Here is an 8,122-nt window from a genome sequence, read left to right as displayed (position 1 = left end):
CTGCAGCTTTGGGAGGATTTGTTCTTCTGCCAGCGCTGCCAGTGCCGGTCCCTGCAGATGGCAGCTCCTGGCCAGGGGCTGAATTGCCACCTTTGCAAACCTATGAGAGAACCGGGCTCACCTTTAACAAAAGCTTTTTTTTTTATTATTATTTTTTCTTTCCAGAAATGCATCTTTTCCCATCCTCTATTGCAGGGCCAAGCTATCTAGTCCATGTTTGGGAAAACTCCACTGCTCTAACGGGAAAAGGACCTTTTCTCCTGAGCAAAGGCTGTGGGGTCTGACTTTACACAAGAGAATCAAAGCGCTCGCCTTGGTGTGAACACCCCAGGTACCTATGAAGACAGGGAAGAAAGCCAAACAAATGAGGTATGTGCTACTTAATATTCAGTTAGCGCTCATAACTTGTTCATTTTCCTGCTTCTCTGCCTTTTTTTACAGAGTACGGGAAGAAGCAATGTGCTAGGCTAGGGAAGGAAGTCAGGCTAGTTTTGACCCAGGATCAAACCGTCTTTATTGATGGGCAGGTGCCCGCTGGAACCAGCTCATTGTGGTGGGGATCAGGGCCCAGGGCTGAAGCAAAAAAGGGCAGAGGTATATTAATAAATGACTTAACAGCTTTGCCAGGCTGTGCTACGATTTTGGGAGCTTTCAGGCTTGTGTGTCTATATGGAAGTGCAGAGACTGAGAAGCCAAATGAACTCTCTGAGAGGAGCAAGTGGGTGTCAGTGGAGGGCGAAAGGCTCGTGCTCGAGGGAGCTGTGGGGAGTCTCCTTGGGGTTCCTCGAGCTGCCTGTGGATCTGTTTTATTGCTAACCACGTTTAAACCATCAGCAAACAAATGTATTTCCTGCACAGGGGTGGTGGTGTTTCCTCATCCAACTGCTTTTCCAGAGTTTTATATTCGACACGTGTGTTGTTCCTGCAGCAACAATCGCTCCTCGTCCCGCCAAGGTAAGCTCGACCTAAACGAAGCGCTTTTCCTATAGATGCTTTCCAGGGCTGCTGCTCAGGCTAAGTCAGAAACCTCTTGCTGGACACCCTTCTCGTTGATTCATTCTCCTGTTTTTTAATACACTGAACTATGCACCTGGTGCTGTGCTCTCTGGTTTAGGCGGTCATCCAAAAGCAGTCCCCAGTGGTGCGTCCGTGGGAGATAAAGCTCGGTGTGTGCTGTGCCGTTCTGGAGGGCTGAACTGCGGCACGTGGGTGGTGGTCTGGAGAACCGCTAGTGCAAAGGAACAAATTAAACCGCTTCTCTTTCACCCAGAGAGGTCCCAGTTTCACTAAATATCACTGAAAAGGGCAACTCAAGGTGAAATCCAGTGTGTGGTTAATATATCTCAGCAAAAATATAGAATTTGCAGTTTTATTCATTGGTAACTATAGGGGGGGAATGTAAGGTGTATGGAGTAACTTATCAGATTGGAACTTGCCTTGGAGACTGGGGCTGAGACCTGTAAGGTTTGTTTACGAGAAGGGATTTGCACCTAAGTGAGATCCTTTCATGTAAGCTCTTTATATTAATTGGTTTGAAGCAGGCATGTCCCAATGAGCCACTGGCTTCATTTCCTTTGTTGAGGCCGCGCGTGTGGATTTCCTCTCTGAATACGCTGTCAGCAGTGGGGACAGAGGCACAAAGTCACACCTTGTGCTGTGCCAGGGCTGGGGCACGGTGGGAAGGAGCCCACGTGCTTGTCACCCCAAGGGCTTCTCTCTTAGCATCCCATAGTAGCTCCCGTGTTAAAGGACGTGACGGCGTTCGGGAGGTTATTAATGGCTTCCCACGGGAACCAGGAGCCTTGTGATTTCCATCCACCTCACCCAGGGACCAGAAATAGAAAGGGGCTCTTCTGCGTTCTCCCATGTCTTGCTCAGCTGCGGGTCTACCAAGGGGAACACGGGCTGCGGTGGGAAAAGCTGCTGGCGCTGGGACGTGTTTTCCTGCCGGGGGAAAGCTGTGAGTCAGCAGAGCTGCAGACGTCTGTCCGTGCTGTCAGGGCTTCCTCCGGGCTCCCCGACACACGGCTCCTTGCTGGTGTCACAGCTGGTGACACCTTACGCTGGTGTTTGGGTCACAGGACAGAACTGTTTGCTCACAGGGCAGTAGCGGGGACTTGGTGCTTGATGGCAGCACAGTGGGGCTTTCGGAAATGGAAAGGTAGATGAGATGTTCATTGGACAGAATCAAAGTGTCTGTCCGAGCGAGGGGGAGAGACTCACCAGCAGCCTAAAACTAGAGGTTCAGACCCTTCAGAGTTATTTGTACCCAGCTTTGAAGAAGCAAAGGGATAACATCTGAGGTGCTTTGTGCATCCCCTCTGTGGGGAAGGACACGATCATTTCTAGTAAGGGGATTTCTTGGCTCTGAGGTGTGGAGATTTGTGCTTCTCTGGGCTGACAAAGCCAGAGAGCCCAGGTCGTGCTGTGCACCTCGCTGTGGCGGGACCCGGGTCCCCATCCGTCACACGGAGCAGACCTGTGCCCCTCGGCAGGGTTTGCTCTGCGAGTCCCAGCCTGCGAGGGGAAAATCAAGCTTCTCTATAGGCAAACAAAACACGACTTTGTCCTTAGAGCCCAGCAAGGACAAACTGTCACCAAATGCCAACCTCAATATCTCTTAAATAATTTTGACTTGTTCCAGTTTTGGGCATGTTGAGCTTAATGGGTGCAGGGCGCTGAATAGTGGAGGTGGTTGGGTGGAAGAGGAGAGACCCAGCTGTGGGGAAGCGGGTTTGATGTCTGGGGCTGCTCGCGGGCTGCCGTGTGCCGGGGCGGCTGCCGTGTGCCGGGGCGGCTGCGGGGGGCTCTGCGGCTGCAGGGGGCTCTGCGGCTGCCGTGTGCCAGGGTGGCTGCGGGGTCTCTGCGGCTGCGGGGGCTCTGCGGCTGCCGTGTGCCGGGGTGGCTGCGGGGGGCTCTGCGGCTGCGGGGGGCTCTGCGGCTGCCGTGTGCCGGGGTGGCTGCGGGGGGCTCTGCGGCTGCGGGGGGCTCTGCGGCTGCGGGGGGCTCTGCGGCTGCGGGGGGCTCTGCGGCTGCGGGGGGCTCTGCGGCTGCGGGGGCTGCCCGCCCCGCCGACACTCACCTGCATCCCTGAGGATGAATTCTCATGTATTGTAGAAAGCTGCATGGTTGCTCCTTAGAGTCTCCTTCTCTAGAATCATTCAAAATCCTTCTGAGTGCATTCCAGTGTGATCTGCTCTGGTGACCGTGCTTTAGCAGGGAGTTGGACTGGATGATCTCTAGAGGTCCCTTCCAACCCCAACCATCCTGTGATTCTGTGCCTACCAGCACAGTTCACCACCAAGCTGCTGCGTTTCCACCCATGGGCATCACCCTTCATTTGGAAACTCTTCCCAGCGCTGCGGTGCCATGGCACGTGCGGGGCACCTGCGGTAGGTGCTGCCATGGGGACACGGACCAGCTTGGGGATGGCATGGGGGGATTGCATCCGAGCTGGCATTGCCCTGCAGTGTGCTCATAGAGCGTATGTAGAGATTTTAGCTGTTTTGGTGTTTTCCTCTTCCCCATTTGACCCGTGGCTGTCGCTGTGAGTTCCCCGCGCCAGCCCTCACCTGTCGCGGGTGGGCTGCGCGTGGCCTCTCTCAGGGCTGTGCGGGGGTTTGTTTTATTTCCGTGAGTGTTGCTAAGAGGTGATTTCCCACGGAAGCTGCTGGACCTACATAGATGCAAAACTGGCGTAAAAGGGAGGGGAGGCTCCCTGAAACCCAAACGGCAGGCCTGGCAAATGCACACCTGGCTGGGAATCCTCAGCCGGGTACACACAGGCGCTTGCAGGAAACCCGGCGCTGCACGCAGGGTGCTGCCCTCGCTCAGGGTGCGCAGCAGCTCTCGGCACAGCCGCCTTTCGTAATGAAACTGTTTTTCTGTGCTTTTCTTAGGCTGCAAATGCATATGCAAATTCCTAAAAATTGTCCTACTTCCTTTTTCAGATGTCTAACATTATGTATTATTTTCTGATACTTACCTAACCCGGGAAATCTGTTTTCCATCTCATTTCCGCCAAGGTTTTCTTTTTAACCAGTCCTTCCCAGCATTTTCCTTTAACGCTTTTGGTTTGCTGAGTGAACTTTGCAATGTGAAAATAAATGAAAGTGCAAATGTATTGCTTGTCACATACTTGCTGTTTAGAGAGGGTTTTTTTTTTTCGTTCTGAATCTGAAGAGAGAGATATAAATCACTGATTTAAAACCAGGGTAGTTTAACAAGATTATAGGAGAGAGAAAATCCACTTCCTATCCAAAGTAACAGTCTCTTAGCTTTCTCCACCTACACAAGCCATATGTATACTCTGAGCTGCCTGAGATCTTCTTTTGTGTTTTTCTGGTGAGATTGTGGTATAATAATTAAAGTCCATATGCAAAGCTTGCTCTGTGGAGCCCACAGCGGGTCTTCTGATGACTTTGTAATTGGTCAGAGTTACCCCCCCCCAGCCTGCTCTGCTGTGTTTGAAGAGTCACAGACCTGAAGAGGTGTTAAAAGCACCGAATCCCAGGTTGGGGGGGAGAGTCCTAGAATACAGTGATAGTTGTCAGCAGTACTGCCACATCTCAGCAGATATTGCATGAAATACTGTTGGACCAATATATATGCAGTTCTTGTTGTTCCTGTTCTTGTTATTCCCTTTCTTGTTGGGAGTTGGGACTCTCACCAGGTGTGGGAGCTAGAATCAATAATTTTTAATGGATGTAGCAAACCACACATAATTATTTGGTTCTGGGAGCTGGGACTCAAAAACCAGTTCTTGTAAAATAAGCATAGGCGTCACTTTGGTTGTCAGCTTAGCAGCAGCGTGTAACAGACAGTGTCTGCGAGTCTGCCTGACTCCGGGTTGCAGGACAGGGATCCAGTAATGAATTTCCAATGAAGCGTTTTTCTTATTATAGCAAATTATTTTTACAAACATTTTCCTAGGAAGAGAGTCTGAAAGCGGAGCCAAAAAGGTGGAAGGCACAGATGCAGACAGTACCTGAAAAACATAAATGGACTGTGTGCTAATTTTTTTCATTATCAGGCCAAATAGTTCTTCAAGATACAGAACATGGTGCTGCTGAGCTCCTTCAACAACAGCAGCGAATGCTGGTGTAGTGCTGGAACAGCCCTTGTGCATGTGCCCAACCTGTGAACTTCAAGGTAATGGGTTCTAATGAGCTGCATTCAAATCTGGCCAGTTTGTGTCGTTGAAAAATTGGAATGGCTTAGAATGGGAACATCAAACCAGCTCTTAGAAATGATGAGTTGTCACTAACAGAATTGTGGACGCCCACCCCTGGGTGCCCTGTGCTGTGTGGACACGAGGGCAGCGTCTGTGCCGGTGGTGATGGATCCGACCGTGGGCAGGTGGGGAGCCGCGTGTTTCCAGGAGGGATCCGCACCACCCGCTCGTTGCGTGCACACCTTCCTTCTCGTTTAATTAGACGTTAACCGCAGAAAAATCAGTAATACTTACATAGGGGTGGTGTGGGCTGTGTGTAACTGAGGAATAATCTTAATGAAAACCCAAATGCCAGTTATTGTTCATCAGAAAGGAGTTGGTTGGTTATTTCTAAAGCAAAAACAGAAAAAGCTCACCCCACAACCGAACCCCCCCAAGAACAAGCCCCATGGAGGGTTTTGCAGCGTTAGCCCCGGGTAGGGCAGCGATGGTGCTGGAAGACGTGGCGAGGTGGGTGGTTTTGGTGGAGGGCTGTGCTGGGGTTTGAAACACGGGTTATCGACAGAGCAAAGGTGGGCTTAGGGAGCCTTGAAGTGACACAGGCAATGGGTATTTTATGGTACGCGCTTATGTGCTTAATGAGGAACTTGAGATAAAATTGTCTCAGGTGGTGGGAAGTCAGCTGGCAGCCCCTCGCGACCGCGGTCTCTTGGCAAATGCTGCTGCATCTTGCTGTGATTGCTCTTATTAAAGCACCTAAGGGTTAATGATGGTTTCCCTGCCCCCCCAGTCACTAAAGGTAATTACACCATCATCTATTTAGCTGCGAAAGAATTTGCCATTGAGTAGATAGGGCCTGGCTTCACCAGAGCCCTTCAGCCGCCCAACAATATCGCATTACCCAGATTGCATAAAGAGCGGGAGCGATTTCCGCTGGCGGGTCCATAATGGAGGTATCTCTTTACAAAGCCCCCACTTCAGGGCAGCTGAATGCCTCCGCCGAGCCTCAGAAATCCCGCAGCCCTAATCCCTTTAGCAACAAAGATCTGTTTCTTTGCTTAGCATGAAGTAGACCTCAGAGGCCGGTGTGTGCCTTGGCCTGTAGGCCAAAAGCCTCCTGTTTACAATTTCCCTATTCCTGTTTTTAATGTTGTTCTGAGAGCAGCCACAAAGGGCTGGTTTTGTCCAGCAGGAACAAGGGAGCTATTAGAGAGGGACGGAGGAAGGAAGGAAGGGAGATCCAAAAGGAGCAGCCCAGGAGGGATTAGCATACACAGCTGTTCCCTCAGGGACAGGAGCTTTATGCTTTTTATAATTTCCCTCTCATTTACATTTTTTAATATCTGGTTTCCTTGTTTCCATTCTCTTCCCGCCATGTCTTCAGGACCATCTGCCCATTTTATTGCATTTTTTTTGTTCTTCGGGCAGGCGCATCCAGCCCAGCACGCTCACCGGCTCCGGGGTTAAATCCTGCAGTCTCTATCAGCTGGGCTCCGGTGCTTTTGCTCACTCTAAGCCCTTTCTCCTGCTTTTTTCATCTTCCAGCGTGTTCCTCCATCCAGCCCCGTTGTCCCTCCCTGGGGGTGGCGGGAGCTGCCTGGGGCAGCGGGTTGCGAAGGCAACGCTGAGCATCCCGGGGTCGGGATGACCAAGGCTGAGGGTTTGCATCCCTGAATGCGCATTGTTCTGGGCTCTTCCAAGAGCAGAGGGGAGAATAGCTGAGCTGTTTACAATATTGTTTCATAGACAGCTAAAAAGCGGCAGTCTGTTTTCCAGAAGTGCAATGCAATGTTCACGAGGAGGGGACGTGGTGCAGTTTGCTGCTGCCCGGGTGCTGCAGGGGAGAAGGGGCAGTTGCTTTCTTTGTGTGCACCGTATCCCAGATTATGTGGGCGATTGACAAAGGAATAAACAGGACGTGTATATCTCATTTTCCTCCCAAGGCGTTGATCTCCCGGGTACCCTGATTTGCAGAGGGCAGAGCTGGTGAGCACACCCATCTGCTCTCTGGGTCAGTTTGCCAGCGACCGCTTCTCTCTGACAAGCTCTTTGTATATTTCTATAGGGTACATGTACCCCTGTACAGCTACAGAGCTACAAAAATGTGTGCCTGCCCATATGTATGCTGATTCACCTGAGCCAGCTTAAATCTGGATGGTTTATAGAAAATAAATGAATAGCACAGCAGGTTTCTTTCTTCTGTGCGAGAGGAGGGGTCACCTGTCTGCCTCGGTACTTTTATGGCTCCGTTTTGGTTATTTCCAGTGTCACAGCCGGTTTCTCATGTGGAAGCTACAGCAGGTCCTTCCAAATACTGACCTGTTCTTTTTTTCCCAGTGCAGGTTCACTCCAAAGCTCGTTAAGGTCATTAAAAACGCTACTTTTAGGCAAATGGGCACTCTACCCAGAGTTGTAACCTGGCTGTAGCTGAATGCAGGAATAAATCAGAATTCAAGTTTTACAGTAATTTCTATGAATGTTTCACTGTATCTTCAGCATAAGGGATCCCATTGTACGTATTTAGGATGTCTGCAGCTTTTACGTGGTTTCGTCTACATTTCTCAGGATTTTAATATTTGAAGTTCTTTCTAGGGATGTATCGAAGGAAAAGCTGGATTTGAACTCCATTCAGAAAGTTTTCTCATGTTCAGAATTACTTAGTGCTTATAAAAGTGATTTGCTCCTGTGGAATATGTTTATTCTATGTCCCGGAAATGGGGTGTTTTGTGCCGTGGAGCAGGAGCGGGGCTGCGCGCTGGAGCGCGGTGGTTAACGTCCGCCCGGCTCACGCGGGGCCGGCCAGCCCAAACCCTTCCTTCCTGCCCCGGGTGGAATTATCATTAACTCGCAACTGCTTTTCAAGAAGAACATTTCATTTTTTTTTTTGTTGTAGGCTGTGGAGTTCTTCCAAGAATTTTTCAATTCTTACAAATTAAAATACAGTCTCAA

The 8,122-nt window shown here is 50.5% G+C and overlaps 1 long non-coding RNA gene across 1 annotated transcript; it reads left to right on the top strand.

Annotated features, from left to right (window-relative positions):
- The first annotated feature begins 270 nt into the window (after positions 1-270).
- Positions 271-5,119, top strand: LOC309445025. The gene is made up of 3 exons (XR_014185206.1): positions 271-369; positions 859-954; positions 5,033-5,119. It is a non-coding gene; the product is annotated as an uncharacterized lncRNA (long non-coding RNA).
- Positions 5,120-8,122: the final 3,003 nt, after the last annotated feature.

The sequence above is a fragment of the Streptopelia decaocto genome (assembly GCF_964273445.1).
Source record: "Streptopelia decaocto genome assembly, chromosome: 12".
NCBI lineage: Eukaryota > Metazoa > Chordata > Aves > Columbiformes > Columbidae > Streptopelia > Streptopelia decaocto.
This window is presented reverse-complemented; position numbering and strand designations above follow the sequence as displayed.